Below are 25,526 nucleotides of genomic sequence, written 5' to 3' on the forward strand. Positions count from 1 at the left end.
TCTGACTCCCTCCTGCTGCCACAGGGCCCCTCCTGAAGTGGATCACTTAAGGAGAAGGGACATAAGCCTGCCCCTCCTGCCCCCGTGCACCTTGCCTACCCACCCCAGCTAATACGCCAGATCCTCAGCACCACAAGCCTGGCAGTGTGCAAGTACCTCAGATGGGCCACGCTACCCCACAGTGAATCCCGCCCCTAGGAGAGGGGAAGAGAAGGCATACACCAGTCTGACTGTGGCCCCAGCGGTGGGCTGGGGGCAGACATCAGGTCTGACTGCGGCCCCGCCCACCAACTCCAGTTATACACCACAGCACAGGGGAAGTGCCCTGCAGGTCAGCACCACTCCAGGGACTATCCAAAATGACCAAACGGAAGAATTCCCCTCAAAAGAATCTCCAGGAAATAACAAAGCTAATGAACTGATCAAAAAGGATTTAAATAATGTAACAGAAAGTGAATTTAGAATAATAGTCATAAAATTAATCGCTGGGCTTGAAAACAGTATACAGGACAGCAGAGAATCTCTTGCTACAGAGATCAATGGACTAAGGAACAGTCAGGAGGAGCTGAAAAACGCTTTAAACGAGATGCAAAATAAAATGGAAACGACCACGGCTCGGATTGAAGAGGCAGAGGAGAGAATAGGTGAAGTAGAAGATAAAATTATGGAGAAAGAGGAAGCTGAGAAAAAGAGAGATAAAAAAATCCAGGAGTATGAGGGGAAAATTAGAGAACTAAGTGATACACTAAAAAGAAATAATATACGCATAATTGGTATCCCAGAGGAGGAAGAGAGAGGGAAAGGTGCTGAAGGGGTACTTGAAGAAATTATAGCTGAGAACTTCCCTGAACTGGGGAAGGAAAAAGGCATTGAAATCCAAGAGGCACAGAGAACTCCCTTCAGACGTAACTTGAATCGATCTTCTGCACGACATATCATAGTGAAACTGGCAAAATACAAGGATAAGGAGAAAATTCTGAAAGCAGCAAGGGATAAACGTGCCCTCACATATAAAGGGAGACCTATAAGACTCGTGCCTGATCTCTCTTTTGAAACTTGGCAGGCCAGAAAGGATTGGCACGAGATCTTCAATGTGTTGAACAGAAAAAAAATATGCAGCTGAGAATCCTTTATCCAGCAAGTCTGTCATTTAGAATAGAAGGAGAGATAAAGGTCTTCCCAAACAAACAAAAACTGAAGGAATTTGTCACCACGAAACCAGCCCTACAAGAGATCCTAAGGGGGATCCTGTGAGACAAAGTACCAGAGACACCACTACAAGCATAAAACATACAGACATCACAATGACTCTAAACCCGTATCTTTCTATAATAACACTGAATGTAAATGGACTAAATGCGCCAACCAAAAGACATAGGGTATCAGAATGGATAAAAAAACAAGACCCATCTATTTGCTGTCTACAAGAGACTCATTTTAGATCTGAGGACAACTTTAGATTGAGAGTGAGGGGATGGAGAACTATTTATCATGCTACTGGAAGGCAAAAGAAAGCTGGAGTAGCCATACTTATATCAGACAAACTAGACTTTAAATTAAAGGCTGTAACAAGAGATGAAGAAGGGCATTATATAATAATTACAGGGTCTATCCATCAGGAAGAGCTAACAATTATAAATGTCTATGCGCTGAATACCGGAGCCCCCAAATACATAGAAAACACTCAAATTGTGTATGTTTTTTAGACCTTCCACAAATTATATCTCGCCACCATTTTGGTGGCTGTGGAGAATTTTACTGTTTTAACAAATGAAAAACTGAATGGATTTTACCTAGACTTAATGCCTTTTGTGAAAATGTATGATTTACTTTCTGAGAAGAGTTAAAACACTGAAATTTGGTTTTGATTCTACTCTGTTTATATGAGGAACGAGCATATGGTCAGAAATAGGTTTGAATCTCAGCTCTGTCACTTTGAATCTCAGCTCTCTGTGACTTTGGACAAATATTTACCATGTCTCCACCATACTTCCAATATCTGTCAAATGAGAATCAGCCTAACCCACAAGATGGTTTTGAGAATAAAACTAATATAGAATGCATGTAGCATACTATTAGACATGCAAGAAAAGACTCAATATTAGTTTTTCCCCCCTCTTTTTTGAGAGAGGAATGTGGTTGGGCATATAGGTCATTACGTGGGTTATAGTAGTAGGAATAAGAAAGAATATGGGAAAAGTTTTCTCCCTGACTTGAACTTGTAGGTAATAGTGAGCATGTGAATACTAAGTTAGTCTGAAAAGGTGAATTGAGTTTTGCTATTTTTAGGGGGAAATTTTGGTGAAAGTAGTTTACACCATGTAGCAATCACTAAGTACAAAGGATTCTCTAAGGGGCTCATCTTCCCAGATCTGCTTTCACCATTATTCTGGTCTTTTACCTGAATTTTTTTTTTCTCCCAAATGGGGCTGAGTTTCCTAATACCTTCAATCTGTTTGGAAAAATTTCCCATGACTCCTATCCCTTACGTTTGTGATAAAATTTAGGTATTCGGGGTCATTAAGTTTGAATACTAAACCAGAAGATAAATAACAAACTAAGAGAAGGTTACTGCAAAAATTAGTAACAACTATCCCAAGTGTAGAAATAAGGTTACTTTGTATACATTTTCTTTTGAGCACTGCTTTATATCTTACTTGATTCTCCAGTGATTAGTAATTACAGCTCCAGTATATGCCATGTCAGCTGGAAACAGTTCTTAGGCTTATTGAGTTTGAAAGGTATACTCCAGCTGCATGTTAATATATGATCTCTTAGTAAAGTGTATAAAAAGAGAGATAAATACTGATCAAAAACATCTGGCAATGCTTAAAAGGTCCTATCTACTCAGCATCATTTGATATTGGGCGAGAAAGTGCTAATCAAAATGACTTTATGTGTATTCATCAGTGTATATAGGTGCTGCATTTTAGTTCAGTCTAAATTAAAAGATATTTTTTTAAATTTAAACAGTAAATCTCCTCTGAGTAGACTTGCACTGTTTTTTGTCCACTGGTTTCCCAGGGTTTCAGTTCAGTTCCTTGTGACTATAGTATGCGAAATGCCAAAATGCCTAAAGATATTATATATATATGTATGCATGTGTGTATATACACATGTATATATACACACACGCATACATATACACACATTATGATTTATATAAGCTTTTTTAGACTCTGAATATCAAGGAGAATTACATGTCAAAGTTATTAAAACTTTTAAGTTCGCTAATATACTTTTACATCATGTATTAATATCCTTCAGACTTTAACTGTAGCTGATGATGAAAAGTATAGATGTGGTCCTAACATTCATAGCTAGATAATGAATGCCTGAAACATGACTTTTGTTTAGTTTCAATAGCTATTGCTATTTTACTTTTTTTTATTTGCCTTTGGAGTTTCACATGATGACCACATAAGACCTGTATCTTTATGTTTTATAATACTGCTGTTAAAAGTCTCACTTATGTTCAATACTCCTTACATGAATATTATGGAACAAATTTCTCTTAAAAGTGAGTACTAGGAAAAAGTTGTGTGTGGGTTTTTTTTTTTGGTATTATTATTATTTTGCCTAAAGAAGAAGTATACTTCCTATAAATAGAAGTGCGGGAGGTATGTTTCCCTTTTTGCATTAGCTGCCAAATTAAATGTATGCTTCCATACATTTAGCCTAGGGTTTCTAGTACAACAGTTTCTTGTTTCTGAATTTTTATTCTCTTCTCAAATCTTCCCCAGCCCAGATATTACTAATGGTACTCCTATTCTTTTTTTCTTCTTACTTTAATGTTTTTACTGAATATGGGTCTTTATTATAAGTGGTCTCTAGAGATAGAAATGGTGTAAATAATAAATTAAGGGCGTGTGTTCTTTCTCCATTGCTGGTTCCCAGCACGGCATGCTACAGCTCCATTGCTTAAAGTCGTATTTCAGAGTATCTGTAAAATATCTATTCCATTCATATGCTCACTTTAATAATTTTACTTAAATCCAATGGTACACGAGACTCTGTGGAGATGGTCATGATTCAGTTGTGTCAAGGCATTCTTTTCACCAGGACAAGATTTTTGATGTAAGCCTTTTAAAGTACACATGATGAGGAAATTCAAGCCTCCCATTCACCTGCCTTTTCTAGTTCATAATGACAGAAGGTCACCCTATATTAAGGAGATTTTCGTGAAGCAGCATTTTTAACATCCATGTTATCTGAGGTAGGTCTAGACTTCGGCCCTCAGAGAACATGCAGAATTTAAAGGGTAAAATAAAGAGCATTTATAGAAGAGTAAAAATAAAAATAAAAAACAAAATTTGAGCTAATTTTGAGTGAGAATGATCGAGCTACTGACGGACCTGGGCTCTCCCGACTAAAAATGGAATAAATATGGGCAAGCAATTTCAGCTCTTAGTGCACAGGCACCTTATAAATCAACTGGGAAAATAGCACAGGCTTATATTTTAGGCCCTCAAGTAAAATGATTTTTAGCTGGCAAGGATCTGATAATAGGCCCAAAGAAAGGCCTTGCAAGTAAAGTCCTAAAATATATGAAAGTTGTACTGCTCTATTATTTTACTTCTCTTCTGAAAATGTACCTGGAATCTTGGCAAGGGAACTAAAGTCTCTGTTTAAATGAGGTCAAATGAACATTTTTGATGTGGATAAATTTTCAAAACTATTATTGAGAACTAATGTCTCAGTAGCTGAAATAGCAAGAAGTATTTCATTAAGCCCTGCATTGTTTTAATGCCCATATTTAAATAGCTAGATGTATGATTTTGGTTCTTGGCGCTGGAGCCAGTATTTTGGGACCCACTTGAAGGTCGCCATAAGAGTCAGTCCTTATGGTCAAGGTGTCGCTGACTTGCAATTGTGGTGTAGTGTGAAACCAGAGATGTTTACTGCCTCATTGTAGATTAAAAGGCAAGACTTGAATATATTTATATGATGGGGCTGCAGGATCAAAGCAAATAAGGTTAAAAGAAGATATGAGGCATACTTTACAACAATACTTACCTTTTTATTAAAAAACTTTTTTTAACATTTATTCATTTTTCAGAGACAGAGTGTGAGTGGGGGAGGGGCAGAGAGAGGGAGACACAGAATCTGAAGCAGGCTTCAGGCTCTGAGCTGTCAGCACAGAGCCCAACACAGGGCTTGAACTCATGGACCCTGAGATCATGACCTGAGCTGAAGTCAGACGCCTAACCAACCAAGCCACCCAGGCACCGCACAATAATACTTATTATTAATCTTACTATAATCACAAATAATATCACTCATATTTCCATTTCACTTTTATACACCAGTGACTTCCCATATTGTATAATCAACCCCAGTCTTTATCTTCCACGCTCTCTCTCACCTCTCCTGGGCAGAATTCAGTCTTTCACACAGCAGCTGCTAATTAGTGATTTCGAGCAATTCTAGGCTAGTATTGCGTGCTAACAGTGCTTGCTACGAACGTGAAGGTGTTCTCCTTACCTGCTAGGCTGCCATAGTCCACAAAATACAGAACCTGTGGAAGCCACAATTAGGATTTTATGGTTTGTTTAGCAACCTGAAAATTCGTTTTCTAAACATTAGATGTATGACTTGGTTTTCACAGATTAAGGGTATTTGGGGGGGGGGGGCGTATTTTGACATAAATTTTGTAGGAAATAGTACCTTGATATTTGAATGTTTTTAATTTTCACTTGGGATTAATTATAGGAGAATAAAATGAAAAGTAGAAGGGTCAATCAATATTTGAGAAGAACTAGGAGATACATGAAGAATGTAGGGGGAAGTAATTGGTCATTCAAAGGAACATGAATATGAAGCAGTGCCATTAATGTGGAATAAGAGAAATAGGGTGTAGTTTGTGAACATTAAGAAGTTGGTAAATGACTGGAGTGATACAGGGAGTTTGTTAAAAAAATAAAATTCCAGAGCCAGTAGCCCTAGTTAAGGTTGACCATCATGCAGCTGAGCATAATCACGTAATGAAATTCTGGCAATTTTTATTACAATGCACAGAAAACTGGATGCACAGGAAATGGGTGTAAATGGGCATTTTGTTCTTGAAGAATCAAGAAAGAGAAACCTGCAAAGGTTTTAAAAACCAGAGGATACTAGGATATACTCTCTAAAAGATCACTGGGTTTACTTATTTTATTCTTTTTTAAAATTTTGACAAAATTTTGTTTTTTGTTTAATCTAAAAGATATCTTAGAATTTAGAAAGAATTGTGATGAAGCCCGAGGTTTGCACAATCTTAGTTTTTTGTGATATCATAATCTCGAAAATAGTTTCAGAGCATGGCTATTATAGTTGACAATACTGTTGTATATTTGAAAAAAAATTGCTAAGACAGTAGATCTTAAAAGTTCTCATCATACACACAAAAAATGTAACCATGTGGTGAGGGATGTTAACTAGACTTCTGTACTGATCATTTTATAATATATATAAATATCAAATCATTGTTTTACGTTAGTAACTAATATAAAATTATATCATACTTCAATTTGTAAAAAAAAAAAAGTTTGATATTGTTATAATCATAGAAGATAACAGTAAGACAGTGCAAATAACCCCCAAAAGAGTATTTTAAGCAATAATTTAATATGTGATTGGCTGTATCAAAGACAGTAGAAAATAGAAAACAATTATTCAGTAAGTGGTATTTAACAACTGGGTTTTATTATTTAAATTGTTTTCCAATGATACACATGTATACATTTAAAAAATTCAAATAGTTCTTTGGGAGTTTTTACTTTGAACAATTACCTGTTCCCCCACAGATTCCATTTCCTAAGTGGTTATCCTTTTAAAATCTTGTAGCTCTTTCTTTGGTGTTTAACTTCAATTTCTGAATTCTTTCTTTTCCTTTATTTCTTTCAGGTTTGCATCTTATCTGTCAAGTCCCTCTTACTGCCCATGAGAAACATTATTTTTCGTTCTGCCTCCCACCCCAAACCACAAATGATGCCGCCACATCTTTCCCCCTCACCTCCTCGTCATGTTATCATAGAGAGTTCCTGCATGATTATAGTTATATAAATATGATTCAGAACAGAATCATCATCACATTTTCTTTGTAACACATTGTTTGAGCTGAATATCTGACATTATTTTCATTTGTTCAGTTTTTTTTTTAGTTTTTCATTTTTTTAATATTTATTTGAGAGAACAGAGAGAGTATGAGCAGGGGAGAGGGGGAGAGGGGGAGAGAGAATCCTAAGCAGGCTCCACACTCATTATGTAGACCGACATGGGGCTGGATTCCATGACCTTGGGATCATGACCTGAGCCAAAATCAAGAGTTGGCCGCTCAACCAACTGAGCCACTCAGGCGCCCCACATTTGTTCAATTTTTTTTTAATGTTGATTTATGTATTTTTGAGAGAGAAAGAGCACAAGTGGAGGAGGAGCAGAGAGGGAGAGAGAGAGACACAGAATCTGAAGCAGGCTCCAGGCTCTGAGCTGTCAGCAGAGCTTGACACAGGGCTTGAACTCATGAACTGTGAGATCTTGACCTGAACTAAAGTCGGACACTTAACCAACTGAGCCACCCAGGGGCTCTCATTTGCTCAGTTTTTTTAATGAACCTGAGACTACTTCATTCCTTAACTCTCTTCCTGTAGTATAAGGTCCTCTCAAAACATTCAGACCTGACACATTCTCTTTTAACGTCCTCTACATTTTCTTCTGATCTAGACTGTGTTTGCTCTAGTCCTGTTATGCATTTCTCATTCTGGGCACTTCCTCTTTAGCATTTGTGTGATTTCTTCACTTTTCTGTCCTATTTAATCCTTTGACTTCCTATATCCCACAGCTTTCTCATTCTTAATTTCTCTTTCTGATGGATTGTCTCCAGTAATTTATGACCAACAGTGCATAGAACATAAATGTTTTTGAAGTCTTTCACATGTACATCTTTTTTTTTAAATTTTTTTTAATGTTTATTATTTTTGAGACAGAGACAGAGACCAAGCAGGGAAGGGGCAGAGAGAGAGGGAGGCACAGAATCGGGAGCAGGCTCCAGGCTCTGAGCCTTCAGCACAGAGCCCAATGTGGGGCTGGAACTCACAGACCGTGAGATCATGACCTGAGCCGTAGTCGGCCGCCCAACTGACTGAGCCACCCAGGAGCCCCTTTTTAAAAATTTTTTTTAACGTTTATTTATTATTGAGAGACAGAGAGATATAGAGCATGAGCATGGGAGGCACAGAGAGAGGAGGAGGCACAGAATCTCAAGCAGGCTCCAGGCTCTGAGCTGTCAGCACAGAGCCCAATGCAAGGCTCAAACTCACAAACTGTGAGATCATGACCTGAGCCAAAGTCAGACGCTCAACTGACTGAGCCACTCAGGCAGATGTACATCTTTGACCTCATGTTGAACAGATAATCTAGAATGATAAAGAATTCTCATTTGAAAATCATTGCCTCTTAGATTTTAAAGGTGTTTCTTGCTTTTCTTTCTGCTCCCAGTATTGCTTTTCAGATTTCTTGTTAAGTTCTAATTTCTAATTCATCCTTTGCATGTGCCCTCTTTATTAGGTAGATTTTTGGATCTTCTCTTTTATTTATGTTATGAAGTTTCGTAAAGCCTCTTGTCATCATCATCTTCTTCTTCTGTTTTTTTTTTTTTTCATTTACAATGTTAGCATATGGTGAATTTGTTAAGTTGGACATTCATATATTTCAGGTGTGGGACAATTTCTTGAGCTATTTTTTTTAAGTTTTATTTATTTTTAGAAAGAGAGAGGGAGAGCAAGCGCATGAGCAGGGGAGGGGCAGAGAGAGAGAGAGAGAGAGAGAGAGAGAGAGAGAGAGAGAATCTCAAGCAGGTTCTACGCTGTCAGTGCAGAGGCCAATGTGGGGCTCAAACTCACAAAACATGAGATCATGACCTGAGCCGGAACCAAGAGTCATATGCTCAACCAACTGAGCCACCCAGGATCCCCTCTTGGGCTATTTGTATTAGTTTTTCTAGAGCTTCCACAACAAAATTCCATAGACTGGGCAGATTGAACATTAGCATTTATGTTTTTACAATTCCAGAGGTTGGAAGTCTAAGATCAAGGTGCAGTGGGGTTGGTTTCTTCTAAGGCTGTTCTCCTTGGTTTGCAGATGGTTATCTTCTTCCAGTGTCTTTAAATGGTCCTTCCTCTGTGTGTATCTGTGTCCTAATCTCTTCTTCTTAAAAAGACATTAGTCCCATTGGATTAGGGTCCACCTATAAGAACACATTTTACCTTAATAATCTCCAATCACATTGCATTCTGAGGTACTAGGGCCTAGGATTTGAACATATGAATGGGGGTGGGGTGGGACACAATTCAGTTCATTATACTCTGTTTCTGACATTTTCTTTTCTTCTGTTTTTTGGTTGGCTTTCTTTGGAGTTCCTATTTTTAAATGATGTAACTTTTGGACTGATTCTCTAATATCCACCAATTTCCATTATCCAACAATTTCTTTTAGTTACATTTACCAAGAGATTTTAAGTTTATCTTTCCTCCCTTATTTTTGTTTTTTCCTACTTATCATGTCTGCAGTTTCCACATTCATTCACTCTCTTATTTTAAGATGTACTATCTTTTCTTTTTATTTTTCTTGCCTCGTCTGTGTTTCTTTAAAGTTGCTCTGATTCTGCCTCTTCTTTAAATCTAGAGTTTTCCCATCTAATGCCTCCTGATCCTTGATTATGAATTCAAGTTTAAGAATGAATCACTGAGGGGCTTGTTAACAATGATGTTCTCTGTAGGATTATTTGGGATGATGCCTTGATTAAGCGACTTCTTAAGCTCAGTATTTTTGAGGCTGGGTCTCCTCAGCTAGTTGGATTCATCAGAGGAATTTTTGTAGTTGTTTCCTTCCTGGAGAGTTTAACACAGTGTGCCAAAATTCTGGGAACTCTATGGAAGAAGTAGGCTAGGGTTTTGCTACTTGATATGGAGAAAAACCCTGAACCTGGGTAATGGTAATTTTTATGTGTCAACTTGGCTGGACCATGGAGTCCCTAGATATTTGCTTAGACATTATTTAAGTATACCTGTGTGGAGGTTTCTGGATGTGATTAACATTTGAACTGATAGACCTGAGGAAAGAAGACTACCCTCCCTAATGTGCGCAGACCTCATCCAATCAGTCTGAAGCCTAAACAGAACAAAAGATGGAGAACTTATGCTCATTCTCTGGCTATTTGCTTGACTCGCTGAAACTATACCTGACTGCAGACCTTGAGAATTTTCTGCCTTTATAATTTCATGAGACAATCTCTCATAATAAATCTCATGTATGTGCATACATTCATCTTTTTGGTTCTATTTCTCCAGAGAACCCAGATTCTTATGACTCCCATGTTTTTATCAGGGTGGTATCTGTCACCAGTCTGGCCGCATGAGCCACAGTATAGATTTCTTCGGATTCATTCTTGCCAAAGAGAAAATGCTATCTCAGGGGAACAGTTACCCGTGGTATCTGAAATTCTAATTATTTCCTAAATAGAGCTTTTAACTTTTTTTCTTGGTTTATGTCTCTGTCGTAACCACTGCTTGGTACTGAATCCTGCTGCCATTCCTAAACTTTTCTTGGGCTTTTAAGAATAAAGTGAGGGTTACTTCTCGAGTTTGCCAATTGCATATCTGGGTTTCAGCTTTCCAAATCTCTCATTTTAATTAGCTAATTTGATATGCTTTCTGGATTCCAAACTTTTGTTTTGTCCTTGCCTTTCCTTATCAAAGATTTATACTATTTTTATCCCTTTGTTGTCATTTTGGAAGGATATCAGAAGGGATATGAGGATCTGTATTCAATGTAGCATTGTTAGCTGAACTGCAATTAGAATTTTATGAAAAGGATCATCACCTCATCCTATATAATGAAATAATTTCAAGCAAATTATAGAGTTAAAATTAGCAAATAATTACATTGAGTAAAATTGTAATGTTTACTATGTCTCTGGATGTGGAAGCAATTTTAATACCAAAAATAATTACAGAACTCAGAAATGTATTATATAAATGTAAGCCTGTCATGTGAAAATACTCTAAAAATCAAATTTTAAAAATTGACAAAATGTTAATATAGGTTTATACAAATTATGATATAAATATTAAAACCTAAATGGATAATGAGTAAAGCGTAAGACCTGGCTGTTGACAGAAGTAAAATTATAATTGATTATATCCTTATAAATATAAATGGTATATTTATAATTAAGATATAATTTTAAACCAAATTTAAATCAAGCCTTATAAATTAAAAGCAAAAATAAATTTTTCAGTCTATTAAATTATCAAAGACTTTTTAAAATTTCAGCACTGAATGATGTTGAAGACAGAGTATGACAGAGCCTCATATATTATTGGTGGGAAGCTAAATTTCTGTTTCCTTTTTTGAAAGCAATCTGGAAATAAGTATCAAAATTATTAAGACAATTAATTTTTACATGTCACATTCCTGGAAATTTCCTTCTAAAGAAAATTCTAAAAGAGTAAGAGAGATTGTAACAAATATATTTTTAATAATGAAAAAATGTAAACAACTCAAATATCCAATCAAGCAGAGATAGTTGGACTTCAGAAGATTATTAAGCATCATTAACAATAATCTGTCCTAGAAGTGCCTCTTGTTCTTATGATGGTTAAGCCTGGTGTGAGGGGAAAATCTACAAATTTATAAGTAACATGAAATTAAATGCAAAGCAAGCACCAAGGTACATGTTGGGAAGGAGAAACACAGAGTTGGGCAGGGTGAGTGGACAGGAGTTCTAATAATAAATTATCCTATTAATAAATAAAGAAATTGGAAATCATGGAATCCATACTATGTAGAGATGGATTCATAAACAGTAGAATACGGATAATCTGAAGGAATAGGGAGGTGACAGTGGACTGGAGATGATCAGGTAAAGGAACAGATGGCATGAAGGAGTAGGAGGGAAGGACAGTGCAGCACATTTTGGAGATCAAATCAAGGAGCTGCAACAATTAGGAATGCTAAGGCATTAAGTGGTATGTTCATTTATTAAACAACTATAGTGACTCTGAAACCTAACAGACTCATACTCCACAGTGAGTGCAAGAGTGTGAGAATGAGCTTGAGAACTGGTCCTCCTTCTAGGGATGAGGATGGAGAAAATGGGGTAGTGTGTAATTCTCAGCCTAATTGTGTGTCCTACAGGACCCTAGAAGCATTGAACAGCAGTGACAACTGAGTTAGATGTGAAAACAATTTTATTCTCCAGACGGATTTTTCCTGAGTTTAAGGATTTGTATATCATCTTAAAGAATCAAAATACACGTCACTTTAGCCATTTCTTTAAGTAGTTATTAGAAATTCAGGTGTACGAATTTACTCAGGTTTTCTTCTGGGTAGAAAATTTTGGTTTCCCTTTGTTGATCATTTTTCCTGCTATGTTTAGAAGAGATGAAATAACATATTTTGTGATACTGAGTAGAAAACAAAACAAAATACGAAAAATGAGTTTTCTTTTTAGTTCAGTGACCACAGCCTGGATTGACAGTGGAAAAACCAGATTATAGGCTTTTAACCTTATATCTTCTAATCTTTAAGATCCCCATGTTTTATAACTTACACCATTATGTTCTTTCACAATAAAATACTTCCACATAGTAGCATGCTAAAAAGTGTGCCTTTGAGTTGGTGAAAAACTGTAATTATATATTGTTGAATGGATTTGTAGGAGAGGGGCAGTTTGAATTGATCATGTGTGTATTGATAATCCTTAGAGCAGAAAAGAATGGAGATTCTGCTATATTCTCTTTCTCAGCAGTATCTTGGATTCTCGAAAAGTGATAGAAGTTTTCTTGATTTGCATATTTTAAACTAAAGTCCTATGTTTTAAAGTCAATTATAAGTTTATTATAATATCCTTTATTAACTTTGGTGCATAGATTGGACAATATGAATACAAGTTCACAGTATCTTTAATTTCCTCTTTGGTATCTTGACTATTTGAAAGGGGATTATTTTACAGTTTCATGAAATTTTATTTTAAAACTGGCATGCAAGCTTTTATTTGGGTATTGTTTAGGGACTGCCCTTAAGCTAAAACTTTCCTTGTTCATTCAATATCCAGTCAGATAGCAATCATAATTTCCTTTGAAATGAAAAGGGTAGAGAAGAATTACACAAATATAAGCTTTCATCTATTTAAAAATATCATGTCATTTTGCCTTGATTGGTTTCTGTTCCTCAAGAAAAATTCCAGCTCATTTACTGTTATAGCTTTTATTCTCTTTTGAGGGACTGTATCTTGATTCTGTAATCACTCTCTTAATTATCAAACTCATTATGAAGGACACATACATATCATAATCATCTTTTATTTATTACCTTCTCTCTATAAAGTAAAAACAGATGTTTATTTTTCCTTTGCCAGAGTAATTGCCAAATTTACCTACATCTCTAAGGTAAAACTCACTCTAAATATATCTGTTTATTCATTCACCTTCTGATTCGGTAAATATTGGTTGGGCACCAATTGTGGTGAAGTATTGGGGATACAAATAAGATCATTCACACACACACGTGCACACACACACTCACACACACACACAAAGTTCATACCAAAGTACACAGAGTCTAGGAGTGGAAATAAACTTGAACACAATCATATTTAATAAAACATACTGTCTATAACAGTAGAGGTAGGTTTAAGACATAGTGGCAGCACAAATGAGGGAAATGATTGCCTGAGCCTACAGCAATCAAGAAATCTTGGTAGAAGGCGTAATGATTAATCTGAGGCTTCAAAGATGAGTAGAAATTCTCGAGAAAGGCAATTGGTCTGGGCAGGAAGAAAGAGCAAGACATTCCAGGTAGAGTCAAAATTTGTGCATAGATGTGAACTACAAGGTATGGAATGATTGAGTACTCTAAGTATTACAAAATTCTGGATTATGGTTTGTGGGAAAGGGAATTATGAGTAATACATTGGTTAGAAAGAAGGAAGTCATATAGTGAGGCCCACATTTTGAACATTTGGAGTTACTCTACAGGTGATAAACACTAATTGCAGGGCATTATGCATATTTGTGATTTAGTCTGTAAGAAGAATTGAAAAGGGGAATTTTAAGGTAATACCAGCTAGAGAGTTATTTCAGTAAAACCAGGGAAGAGCAAACAAGGCTCTAAGCTACAAAGATAGCACTGGGTGTGGAGGAAGTGATGGATGTGAAAGAAGTGAGGCTGGAAAAATTTTTTAATGTAGTTATTGAATTAAATATGCAAGGGAGAGAAGAAAAAAGTCTGGGTTGACTCATTCTCTTTTTTGTATCTGGGTGGCAGGCAGAGTTAAGGAAGAGAAGTGCTAAGATCATTGAGTTTAAGAAAGAATTGCCAACAAATATAGACATAGACATAGACACAGAAGTTTCTCAGGATCATGTCAGCATTAATACTGGAGCAGTCAGGAGTGCCTATGTAGCTCAGTAGGCTGAGTGTGTGACTCTTTATATCAGCTCAGGTTGCGATCTCATGGGGGTGAGATTGAACCCCACATTGGGCTCTGTGCTGGATGTGGAGGCTGGTTAAGATTCTCTCTCTCTCTCTCTCTCTCTGTCCCTGCCCCATGCATGTGTGCACACTCTCTCACAAATACATAAACTTAAGAAAATTGGAGAAGCCAACTGTATGCCAAATGTGAAAGTAGCAATGACTAAAGTATAGTTGAAGAAGACTTAGGTAGTGGTTAAACAGGAGGGTGATGGGTAGTAGAGTCAGATGACATAGGCTTGGAGCATAAGCTTTTACCAAGTGTTCAGCAAAGTCTGGGCTGCTTATGTCTTCTTTGCCCCTGTAAAGTTTTATGCAGATGTTAGAAGAAAATCTCTAAATGTTAAAATAACTTTTTTGTGTTGAAGGTTTTGCTTGTTGAGGCTGGCCTTTAAGATTCTTCACAATATTAAGATGTAGTGATTCTTTGAAAATATAGGACAGCAATAGGTCACTATGGTAGTGGCTGCAAAATCCCTGTGACTGTAATGTAAACAACACTGGCTGGATCTGAATTTTATAATCCCAGCTATCAAAAAAGAAAGAAGGAAAGAAAAGAAAGAGAGAAAACTATAACTTTGCATAATGCATTGTGTTCAACGAGTTCAAAATTATACTTCCAAACATCTTCATCTGTTACCTTTAATGTTAAAATAATATCAGGGACTATCACGTGACTAAGCTATCTTTATTTTTTTATCATAATACATTTTGACTGCTGATAAACTCTCAAAAAAAATGGGTGGAAAGGAGTTGTGAAAGCAAAGGGCCTGGAGTAATTTGTTGAGATGATCTTCCCCAAAGTTTTACTTCACTAGTTGAGATATTCAAAAATTGATTTTATTTGGAAATCAGAAATTATCTATCTAGAAATCAAATAGTCTGTGAGAATCATTGATACTATTAATAAAGAAATATTTTTAGGGCACCTGGGTGGCTCAGTTGGTTAAACAACGTGCTCTTGATTTCAGCTCAGGTCAGGATCTCTCATTTTGTGAGTTCAAACCACATGTTAGGCTTGGCACTAAGTGGTGCGGAGCCTGCTTGGGATTGTCTGTCTCCCTCTCTTTGCCCCTCCCCTGCTGGTGCTCTCTCTCTCAAAATCATACTAACTTAAAAAAAAAAAGAAAGAACAGTAAAAAAAAAAGATGCACTTTATTTTTTTTTACCATTTTATTTTTATTTTTTAAAGTTGTTATTTTAATTCCAATTAGTTAACATACAGTAGATTCAGGTGTACTTCAAATATAGTGATTCTGAAGCACTTTAGTTGAAATGTTACCCAGTCAGTTTGTTACTGAAGCTGTAATTCTAGGCAGGGAGCTTACAAAGAGAGGAGAATATCATTGCTTGGCTATTATATGAAGCATGTCTGAATTCATTGGGTAGCAAATCTTGTATTTCAATTTTCTATCTGGAAAAGAAAGAAATGTTCGAAGATTCTCATAATAACTCTTTTTCTCTCTACCATAATCTAAATTATTAAAAGTTGACAGGGCACATTTTCCAGGTAATTTCCAGTTTTCAACTTTTGTTACCAGGTTCTGAGAAAATTGGCTAATAATGATAATAATAATGTCTGTAGCAAAGACAGGTTAGAACTAAAACTTGTCTTATTTGATTATTTCTCAGAAATAAGTTTAAAATTCAGGTAAAAAACTTTTAATTATGAAAGCGTCAAAAGTATTTATTCTCAGCATTAAAATGTTTTATCTGCACTGTTTCCCCCAAGTGGCTATAAAATTACTAATATGACAGAATAACACAGAAAGAGACAAGAAGAATAAAGACCTTATCATTTTTAACGGTTAGATTCTGGATTTTTTTTTTTTTTGCAAGAGAGGAAGATTTAATAGTTAATAGCAACTTAGTTCTTCTTGATTCTCTAGCCAAAACTCTTGTAGTCTTCTTTGCCTTCTCCTTCTCTTATCCCACCCATTTGGTTGAGCCTACCTTCAAAATACATCTGCAATCCCAGGGGCACCTGGGTGGCTCAGTCCGTTAAGGGTCCAACTCTCTCACTGTTCATGGGATCAAGCCCCATGCAGAGCCTTGTGCTGACAGCATGAAACTGCTTGGGATTCTCTTTCTCCCTTTCTCTGCCCCTGCCCCTTCCCAAATAAATAAATATGCATATCCAGAATTCCATAATTTCTCAATTACCTTTTCTGCTGATATCAAGTCAAATCCACATTATCTTTTGTCTTAGTTTACCAATAAGTCTTATTGTTTCTTCCTTGAATATATTCAACACAGCAGGAATGATAGACATATACATTTATATTGTTTTGGTAGTATCAGTGTGTGTGTGTGTGTGTGTGTGTGTGTGTGTGTGTATTTTGTAGTGTCAGTCAGATCATGACACCATCTGTCTGTTCAAGCCCTCCCATTGCTCTCCTTCGTCACTTATGAGGCCAGGGGTTCTCAAACTGTAGTGAGCATCAGAATTAACTGGAGGGCTGGTTTTAAGGCAGATAACTGAACCCTACCCCCTGGAGGTTCTGATTTTTGTAGGTTTGAAGTGGGACTTAGAAATTTGTATTTCAAACAAATTCCCAGGTGATGAATGTTTTTCCACGCTGATGTTTCTGCTGCTAATCCAGGGGCTACTTTTTGCAATTTGTAAGACCCCTATAGGGTCTTACATGATTGATACTATTACCTCTAATATTACTGCCTACTTGATTGTCCATAGCACATTAGGCTATAACCGCATCTCCAATCACAAACCTGCCTCAGGGCTTTTGCCATTACTTTTTCCATGCCTGGAATACTTCTCCAGTTACCCACATGGCTAATTTTCACATACCCTTCAGGTCTTTACTCAAATATCTCAAGAAAGCCTTCCCTGGGCACCCCATGTAAATACTCAAATCGCTTCCCACCCCACAATCCTCCTGACATTTCCTATTTCTGCTTTAATTTTTCTCTTTGGCACTTGTTATTTTCTGACATACTAATTTACTTACTTACCTTGTGTATGTTCCACCTCCCTGAGTATTTTTCATTGCTGTTTCCCCAATGCCTAACATATTGCTTGGCATATAGTAGGCACTCAATCTATGTATGTCGATTAAATAACAAATGAGAAAGTCAAGAGAACACATGAGACAAGGAGAATGGGCACATTCCGTTGATATTGTCTTTGTGGAAATATAGGAAATAATTTGACTTGCTATTGCTTGCTAAACAATTTGACTTGTTTTCTAGAACTGGTGACGATGTTAGTATTCTACAAAGCTAACATAGCTAAACTAGTTAATCTTGTAATATAGAGGCTTATTAGGCAGTTTATCAGCTCAGAAAAAGAATGAATATGTATTTTCTGATTATTTAATGTATCCTAGGTACAATGCTAAGTGCTTTATCTGTATGATTTCATCCATTCCACATAACTTCCCCACAAAAAATTATTTATTAATGTTTTATAGATGAAGAAATAATGTAAGCAACTTTCTCAAGACTCTACAATCAACCAGTGGCCCTCAAGTACTCAGAAAAAGTTCTGCCTCTCCATAAAGCTTACTATACTGTACTTCAGCCTGAGAATAGAAGTGTATTTTTGATAGCACCAACATCACTGGTGGGGGTTATGGAATGGGATAGGTAGGGTTCAGAAATGATATTTCATGTTTATTTTAAAAGGACCTGCCATGTATATATTAGGGAACAGAAGACTCAATAATATCACATGTCTTTAAGTATTTGAAAGGATTTCATGTGGGAGATGAAAAATAAATGTGTTCAGCTGCAGAATGAAAAAATTAATAACAAAAGGTAGCTATTATAGAATAGAAAATAGGGGAGCCTGGGTGGCTCAGTTGGTTGAGCATCCAACTCTTGATTTCAGCTCAGGTCATGATCTCAGGGTCATGAGATTGAGCCCTGCATCTGGTTTCACTCTGGGTATGAATCGTGCTTAAAATTTCTCTCTCTCTCTCTCTCTCTCTCTCTCTCTCTCTCTCTCTCTCTCTTTCTCTCTTTCCCTCTTCTTTGCTCACATTCTCTCTAACACACACACACACGTGTGCACGCATGCAAAATATAAAATGATTAGTCTTTTCAAAGACTATTTTGGTCATTGGTCATTTGGTAACAAAACAAGTGGCTATGTTATATACTGAGATTGAGCCACCCTCCCCTGGAAGTGTTGAAACAAAAACTAGATAAGAAAACTACAAAGACATTTTAGATCCACTTCATTTATTGGAGGAAGGAGGATTAATAATGATAGTTGTAAAATCTTCTCCAGCTCAGATGGTCTTTGAGTCAACTCTTTGGGTTCTGTGAATAAAGTGACTCATCTATTCAACCAACACACTCAATTCAGCGTAAATTAAATTAATGTGTTTTTTTATTGAATTGCTACTGTTCACTTAACCTCCTAATTCACAAAGAAACAAATAAAACAAGACAACAAAAAAAGCCAAAGCCACCAGACAAAAAATGCCCTCAAGTTGCTTTCTCCTTTTGCTCACCATATGCCTATGTCTATATTCTTACATATTCCTTTTCCTGTCTTATCTCCATGTAAGGATTGTCCCTCCTTGTATCTCTAAAGCAAATATGCTACTGTTGTTCTCGATCTGACCTCTCCTACCTTCTCTAATGGATCTTTTCTCCAGTCTGCATCTTCATCTTCTCCCTCTTTGTTTAGTTCTTCCCTTTAGCACATACACGTTTGAGTCCTTCCCAATTCAATTACTTCAAAATCACATGTCTTCTCTTGCATTTCTGTAAATATTTCCTTTTTGATTTTTTAAGGTCAAGGTGTTGGAAGAATTCTAGACTCTCTCCATACCTCCTTCACTCCAATTGTACTCACAAATCTGCTGAAATGTGGTTTCCACCCTTATCACTTTTCAAAGGAAGGCTACCTATGACCTGGGGTAATCTTGTTTGATCCTATTTCAAAGCCCCCCAAGATCACCCACACAGTCGGCAATTCACTAGAAAGACTCACAGGGCTAAGAATATACTTGGGCTCACTGAAAACATTTACTACAATGATAGAGTACGGTTCTACAGACAACAGTAAGAGGAAAAGACAAGTATAGTTTGGAAGAATCCATTCTGAGGTTTCTGATGTTTTCACCTTCTCAGGAGAAGTCACAAAGAGCACACAGTCTCCCGTAGTGATAGTTCAGCCACATGTGTGTAGTGTTTATGCCTAGGGAAGCCTATCTGAGACTCAGAGTTTAAGGGTTTTATTGAGGGCTGGTTATGTAGGCATTCTCTGCCTAGCAACTACCAAAATTCCAGAATCCTGCTAAGAAAGCTGATGTTCACCATCAACACACTGTATGAGTAGTTTCAACAGAGCAAAACCACCTCATCAGAGGATGATTCAGAAGCCAAGTTCTCAGATGCTAGCAAAGAGCCAACCTTACAAGCAGGGTTTTGTCTGGCCTGCTATGTTACCTCTTTCCTGAACACTTTCCATAACACCAAATACTCTTCATTCCCTGATGAATCCTGTATCACTCTCTGTGTCTCAGCTATGCTCTTTGGCTAAACTTACACGTCCACATGCCCGCTAAGCATTACCATTAAAATGTCCCACAAGCACCTCAAATGCAACTTGTGCGTATCTAAATTTTGTATCTTTGTACTTAGCTCTTTCAAATGTTCCCCCAGTACTCCCTGCCTCAGTGAATGACCCCAACATCTGGCCAGTTTGGATAGCAAAAAGGCTGGCAGACATCCTCGATTGTTCCATCTCCCTCATCCAGTACAACTAAGTTGATCTGTCAATCACATGGGTTCTCTGTCTTCTGTTTCCATATAATCTGACCTCTTCCCTTTATGTTCATGCCACTGCCTTCATTTATGTTCTGTATTCTCCTGTGTCATCATTTGTTACCTAATGTTACCTAATTACCTCTAGCAATCCTCTAAATGTTCTGCCTGACTCCAGAGCAGACCCCTGCAAGTTCATTCTCATTACCAGTCAGACCTCCAGCATGTTATTTAGCCTTTCTGAATCTCGTATTCCATATACGTAAAGTGGGAATACTAATAGTCCTGTTCTCATAAGATTGTTGTGCAGAGTAATTGAGATAGTAAGTGTAAAATGCTTAGCACATAGTAAATGTTAATAAACATGAGCATTAAATGTTAATGTTGTTACCGTGATATTTTAAAATGTATTTAAAGGGACGAAATGATCTTGTTACACCACTGAGTATTACCAGTGGCTTAAAAAGACCTTCAGGATACAGTCAGAAATTCCTTACCCTGGCACCTTTTCTGTCATAATTTGACACTCGAGCTCTCAGCTGCAGTCCCAGTGAGCCACTTACGAAGCTCCAAGTAGGTCAGACTTCCCCCTTTCTCTCTCTTAAGACTTTCTAAATCCTGGTCCTTTCCTGAAATTCTTACCCTATTCATCTCCTCGCCCTGCCTTTTTTTTTTAATCTCAACTCCCTCGTCCAAAAAAATCAAACTTCAAACATTAAGTGATTAGGAAGTTTTTCTTCTGTTCTCCCCAGTCTGTGTTATGTGCCTTTTATATGTATTCCCACTGCAAACTATGACTACTTCTGGATATACATATTACACATTATTATAATTACCTGCTCAATTGTTTATCTTCACAGTTAAACCTGAGGCTTTTGAAAACAGGAACTGTATTTGATTCATCATTGTGTCTTTCCCTTAGTCCGGGACCTGGTATGAGGAAAATGTTTGATAAGTACTTTCTGAACCAACGAAATCAAGTGAAGGGGATATAACCGTAGGAATAGCTTCAAAGTTTAGCAGCAGATGCGTAGCTCATATTAGAAGAATCTAAAATATAAATGAAATGTGTTTTATACACAATGTAACTTTACTTATCTAAATAGCTGAATTTTGGGTTTAGTCCTTTAGAAAATTCAAATAGGCTAGCTAACTCAAATGAAGAAAACTATTTTCTTGAGCGAGATTTTGCTGAATAGCCTAAAATGGTGAGTTTTTGCTATTTTCTGCCCCAACCACTAAACCCTGTTTGAACACTCCCATTCTCATGGGCACAAACCATCTTACCCCTGCCAGAAGCAATAAAGATAGAATTTGCCTCAATACCTGTCCCAGAACTGGTCTGGTTTTCTCCCAGGCCTTTTAAGGTGACAATAGTAACCCCAAGAATGATTTCGCAGAGGAGGAAGAGTAATCTGGCGAACGAGGGAGTGAATTATCCCTAGACCTGTTATCATTCAAGGGTGGAGAGAAAGATGGGAAGACACAAGAGCACTTCTGAAAGTTTGACCTAGAGTCCAAGAATTTCGGAAATATCTGCCATTGTCTGACTTTGCATTTTAGCGTAAACAGAAAATGAATAGAGATGATCTTTGAATAAACTGGCTTATATGCAACAAACGTTATTTTATAATCCATCAAACAGATCAGGCCACTTAAAAAATGACTCAAAAATCTCTCAAGAGTCATAATTTCAACCCAGCTTGGTCATCCCAATACCTGTGTTCTCTGCTGCACTGCGCTCCAGCGCCCCTAGTGGCCAAGTGTAGCAGGTCGTGCGATACACCTTTCAAGATGTGGTCCTCAATCCCCAAGCTGCTAGGAGTGTCGGCTGCATTAGGCTCAGGGCTATCCCTTTCTGTAAATTGTCCTCCAATAAAGGAAGCTGCCTGGCCCTTGGTAGCCCCCGGCTGGGCGTAGCCTTTCTGCACTGAGTGGTCAAGGAGTTTATATACAAAGACCTGGCCCCTTGTTTCAATTTAGGACAACTCCGAATGTTGAGTCTCAGCTCAGAGTGAACTGACTGAAGCTTTTGTAGCACAATTTGGGGAATTTCTTCTGCATAATAATGTTTTCCTCACTTGTAACTCTTGTTCCCTGGAGTGTACTTTCACTTCACTGACCAAAGACAGGTTACTTTCTTTATGTAATACAATATCCCAGAGATCTAAATTCCATGGAGAACACTTAGGGAAATAATAGAATGGAAATTTCTGCAGTATTTACTGGTAGCTATTCCATCTTTATCTAGCAGATCAGATAATAAAGATGAGTAAGTAATTGAACCTAAATGACTTGTACTTTGGAATTTACAATGATGAGAAAACAACTTAATCTTTTGTGAATAAAACATAATAGGTAACAATTCTAAGGAAAGAAGTTTAGTAAAGCTGATTTGTTTAAGTTGCTAATATGTAATACATGGAGTTTTTATTACATTTTTGCTGTATTGTTAAGCTACTCTTTTGATGACAGTTATTAAAAATCACAATCACTATTGAATTTTTATTATTTGTTTTCCCTCCTAGACACTCCATTAATCATGTTATGTTTTCCTTGGTTTATCTTGTTCTTCCTAATGTATTCATGAAATTTTATATTAATCATAGACAGCAGAGACTTTGAGAACTGAAGGAGTTCTTGAAATCCATTGTCCCCAAACATCTCACTTTGTGAATGAGAAAGAGAGTTTTGGAGAGATTATGAAGACTGACATGACATGAAGCCTGTCTGCCTTCTTTCCCCCTTCCCATTATGAACCAACTACACTGGCTACTGGAAACTGCCAAGCATCTTCTCTCCTCGTTGGACTCTCTCTATCTGGAATGCTGAGCTCACAGAAGCTGTTACTGGCTACTCAACCAAAGAACCACTTAGTCATTTGCTATTTCGTGAAACCTGTTTTAATTCTGAGATTGCTTTTATGTATGTGTTGATTTACTTCCTTACTATCTGTTCTTCACTTCACCCCCCCCCCGCCCCATTATATAAGCTCTATGAGAATCCTCCTAACCTAGCCATGTGTCTGACATAAGATAGGGGAACAAATATTTGTGGAACGAATGAATGAATGGATGTAATTGATTAGCCCACCAGCCCCATACCTGGGTAGAGTAAGAGCTGAACACTAACCCAAATCTCTTAATTCTCAGTTCATTGTTTTGATTTCTACAACATGTTACATAGAATTCACTCTATGTAACTTTTATGCACAAGTCACTCTGCTAGTCATTGTGGGGAATTCAGACATTAAGATACTGTCTCTGCCATGTCTATTGACATTTATTTTATTCATTGAAATTCTTTTTTTGCTTTTCAGCTCATCTGAATCTGTCCTGTATACTTCACCCTTCAGGTGATTTATCCCTGATTCTTCTTTTATTTCCCTTCATTTCACTTTATTAATGAAAAATACGATTTTATCTTTATACAACATATACTCTCTTGCCTTCATAAAAGTACTCTAAGGTCTTATACTGCAGGTGCTTGATGCTGACTAATTAAGTGTGGAGTGTTGAGTTTACCTACAGATGGCCATATCATTACTGCTCTTATTTTCCTTACTATTGTTTTAGCTAACTTCTTACATGGAAAAGGCTGTATTTAAAGTGACCATCTACAATAGGAATAGGCGATTATAACAAAACTTCCATATGTTACAAAACTCAAAAGCTACAAGGCAGAAATTTAATCAATTCTCAGCCCAGGTTCATAAACGACAAACATAAATGTTAAAGTGGCAAAAATATAGAGCACTGTATCTCCTAGTTCATTGTTCTCACTCAACAAATTAAACCTACCAATGTGAAAATGCCAAATGCCCATTGAACCATTTCCAAGTTAATAACATTCTGTATGAATCCATTTGGATTTTTCCCCCAATCTGGCACATTTAATATCATTTCAAACCCCGTTGGTTTGATTATAAATGAAATGCAGTGGCATTTCCAGGGTGCAGACTCCACAAAATGGATCCAATTACCAAATTTGCAAAAAGTGTTTCAGCATGAAATAACTTGACTTTGCCCACCATAATATCACAAATGGATTTAAAATGAGGGAGATGATTTTTGTGTGTGAGAGCGCATGCATCTTTCCTTTGCTTTCAAGTTATTTGTTCTAGGATTTTGCCGCCAGAACTGTGTCAAATGGCCATGGAGGTAAAGTATAAAAAGGGGCTAATCATGTCTTATACATATGAAATTCTCAGACTGTAAACAATTTACTTTGATAAGTATTTCCAAGTTATGTTCTGTGTAACACTACTTCTATAAAGTCTTTGTAGATACTTAATGAGATGAGTTTTGATTTTTGGAGTAATAAGGAGATGTTGCACACATTTCTCTCTTGAAAATCTGCTCTGAACTTTAGCATACTAAGGACTTTGGGGATTCCTACAGGTAAGAACCCCTTGCTGAGATAGCTCTTCCTAAGATATTTTTTGACTATTATTATTTTTTCAATCGTCTTTTAGTCTAAGTCCTAGAAACAGAGAATAGAAAAGTGGTTATCAGGAGCTTGGAAGTGGGGGAGATAGGGGGAGGTTGATAGAAGTGTACAAACTTTTACCTATAAGGTGAATAAAGTCTCATCTAATGCATAACATGGTGACTACAGTTGAGAATACTGTATATTATAGTTGAAATTTGCTAAGAGAATAGAACTTAAATGTTCTTAACAAAAAGAAAAGGTAAATTTGTGAGTGTTAACTCGATCAGAGGGAGTCCTTTTCACAAGGTATACATATATCAAATCATCACGTATTATACTTTAAATATATTGCAATTTTATTTGCCAATTATAATAAATCTGGGGAAAAATCAGCACTTTTTATTTCTCATGAATCAAATACAATCAAGAAAATAGAAAGCACTGTAAGCATTTCAAATGGAGGTAGTATATCACAAAGAAATTCCTGCACAAGGGGTAGACAAGCTAATAAGTCTCACATGGTACAGTAAGGCAATCCAGAAGTTAGAAATGCCAGAAAGCTACTATGACCTCTAGGTGGGTGGCATCATGGGAGTCAGGATCTGGGGTCACCAGATAAAATCCAGAAGCTGGGTTGACATGCCTGTAGAGCTGGGATCATGAAATGACTGTTTGTCAAATGAAAGCCAGCAAATACAGAAAAGTACCAGTTGTTGCTGGAAATGCTACTCTCCTGAGCTCAAAGTCTAAAAAGTATTCTGGCTTTCCATTTCTAACACTTTCCAGTCCTTACCAGATCTTCCATTGGTACATCACAGCCAGAAACCTGTTGGCAGACATGTCTG

General features: G+C 36.9%; 2 long non-coding RNA genes across 4 annotated transcripts; one reads left to right on the forward strand and one right to left on the reverse strand.

Annotated features, from left to right (window-relative positions):
• Positions 1-15,789: 15,789 nt before the first annotated feature.
• LOC122236175 lies at positions 15,790-22,352 on the reverse strand. 3 transcript variants are annotated; one of them, XR_006214298.1, is made up of 3 exons: positions 21,970-22,352; positions 21,087-21,180; positions 15,790-15,925 (listed from the first exon to the last, which is right to left on the reverse strand). It is a non-coding gene; the product is annotated as an uncharacterized LOC122236175 (long non-coding RNA). The 3 variants fall into 3 exon arrangements; XR_006214297.1 differs by lacking the exon at positions 15,790-15,925 and adding an exon at positions 18,727-18,795; XR_006214299.1 differs by lacking the exon at positions 15,790-15,925 and adding an exon at positions 18,727-18,795 and having other exon boundaries at positions 21,087-21,300.
• Positions 22,353-22,471: 119 nt separating this feature from the next.
• On the forward strand, positions 22,472-23,135 carry LOC122236174. The gene is made up of 2 exons (XR_006214296.1): positions 22,472-22,522; positions 22,860-23,135. It is a non-coding gene; the product is annotated as an uncharacterized LOC122236174 (long non-coding RNA).
• The last annotated feature ends 2,391 nt before the right edge of the window (positions 23,136-25,526 follow it).

The sequence above is a fragment of the Panthera tigris genome, assembly GCF_018350195.1.
Source record: "Panthera tigris isolate Pti1 chromosome A1 unlocalized genomic scaffold, P.tigris_Pti1_mat1.1 chrA1_random_Un_scaffold_36-1, whole genome shotgun sequence".
Taxonomy (NCBI): Eukaryota; Metazoa; Chordata; class Mammalia; order Carnivora; family Felidae; genus Panthera; species Panthera tigris.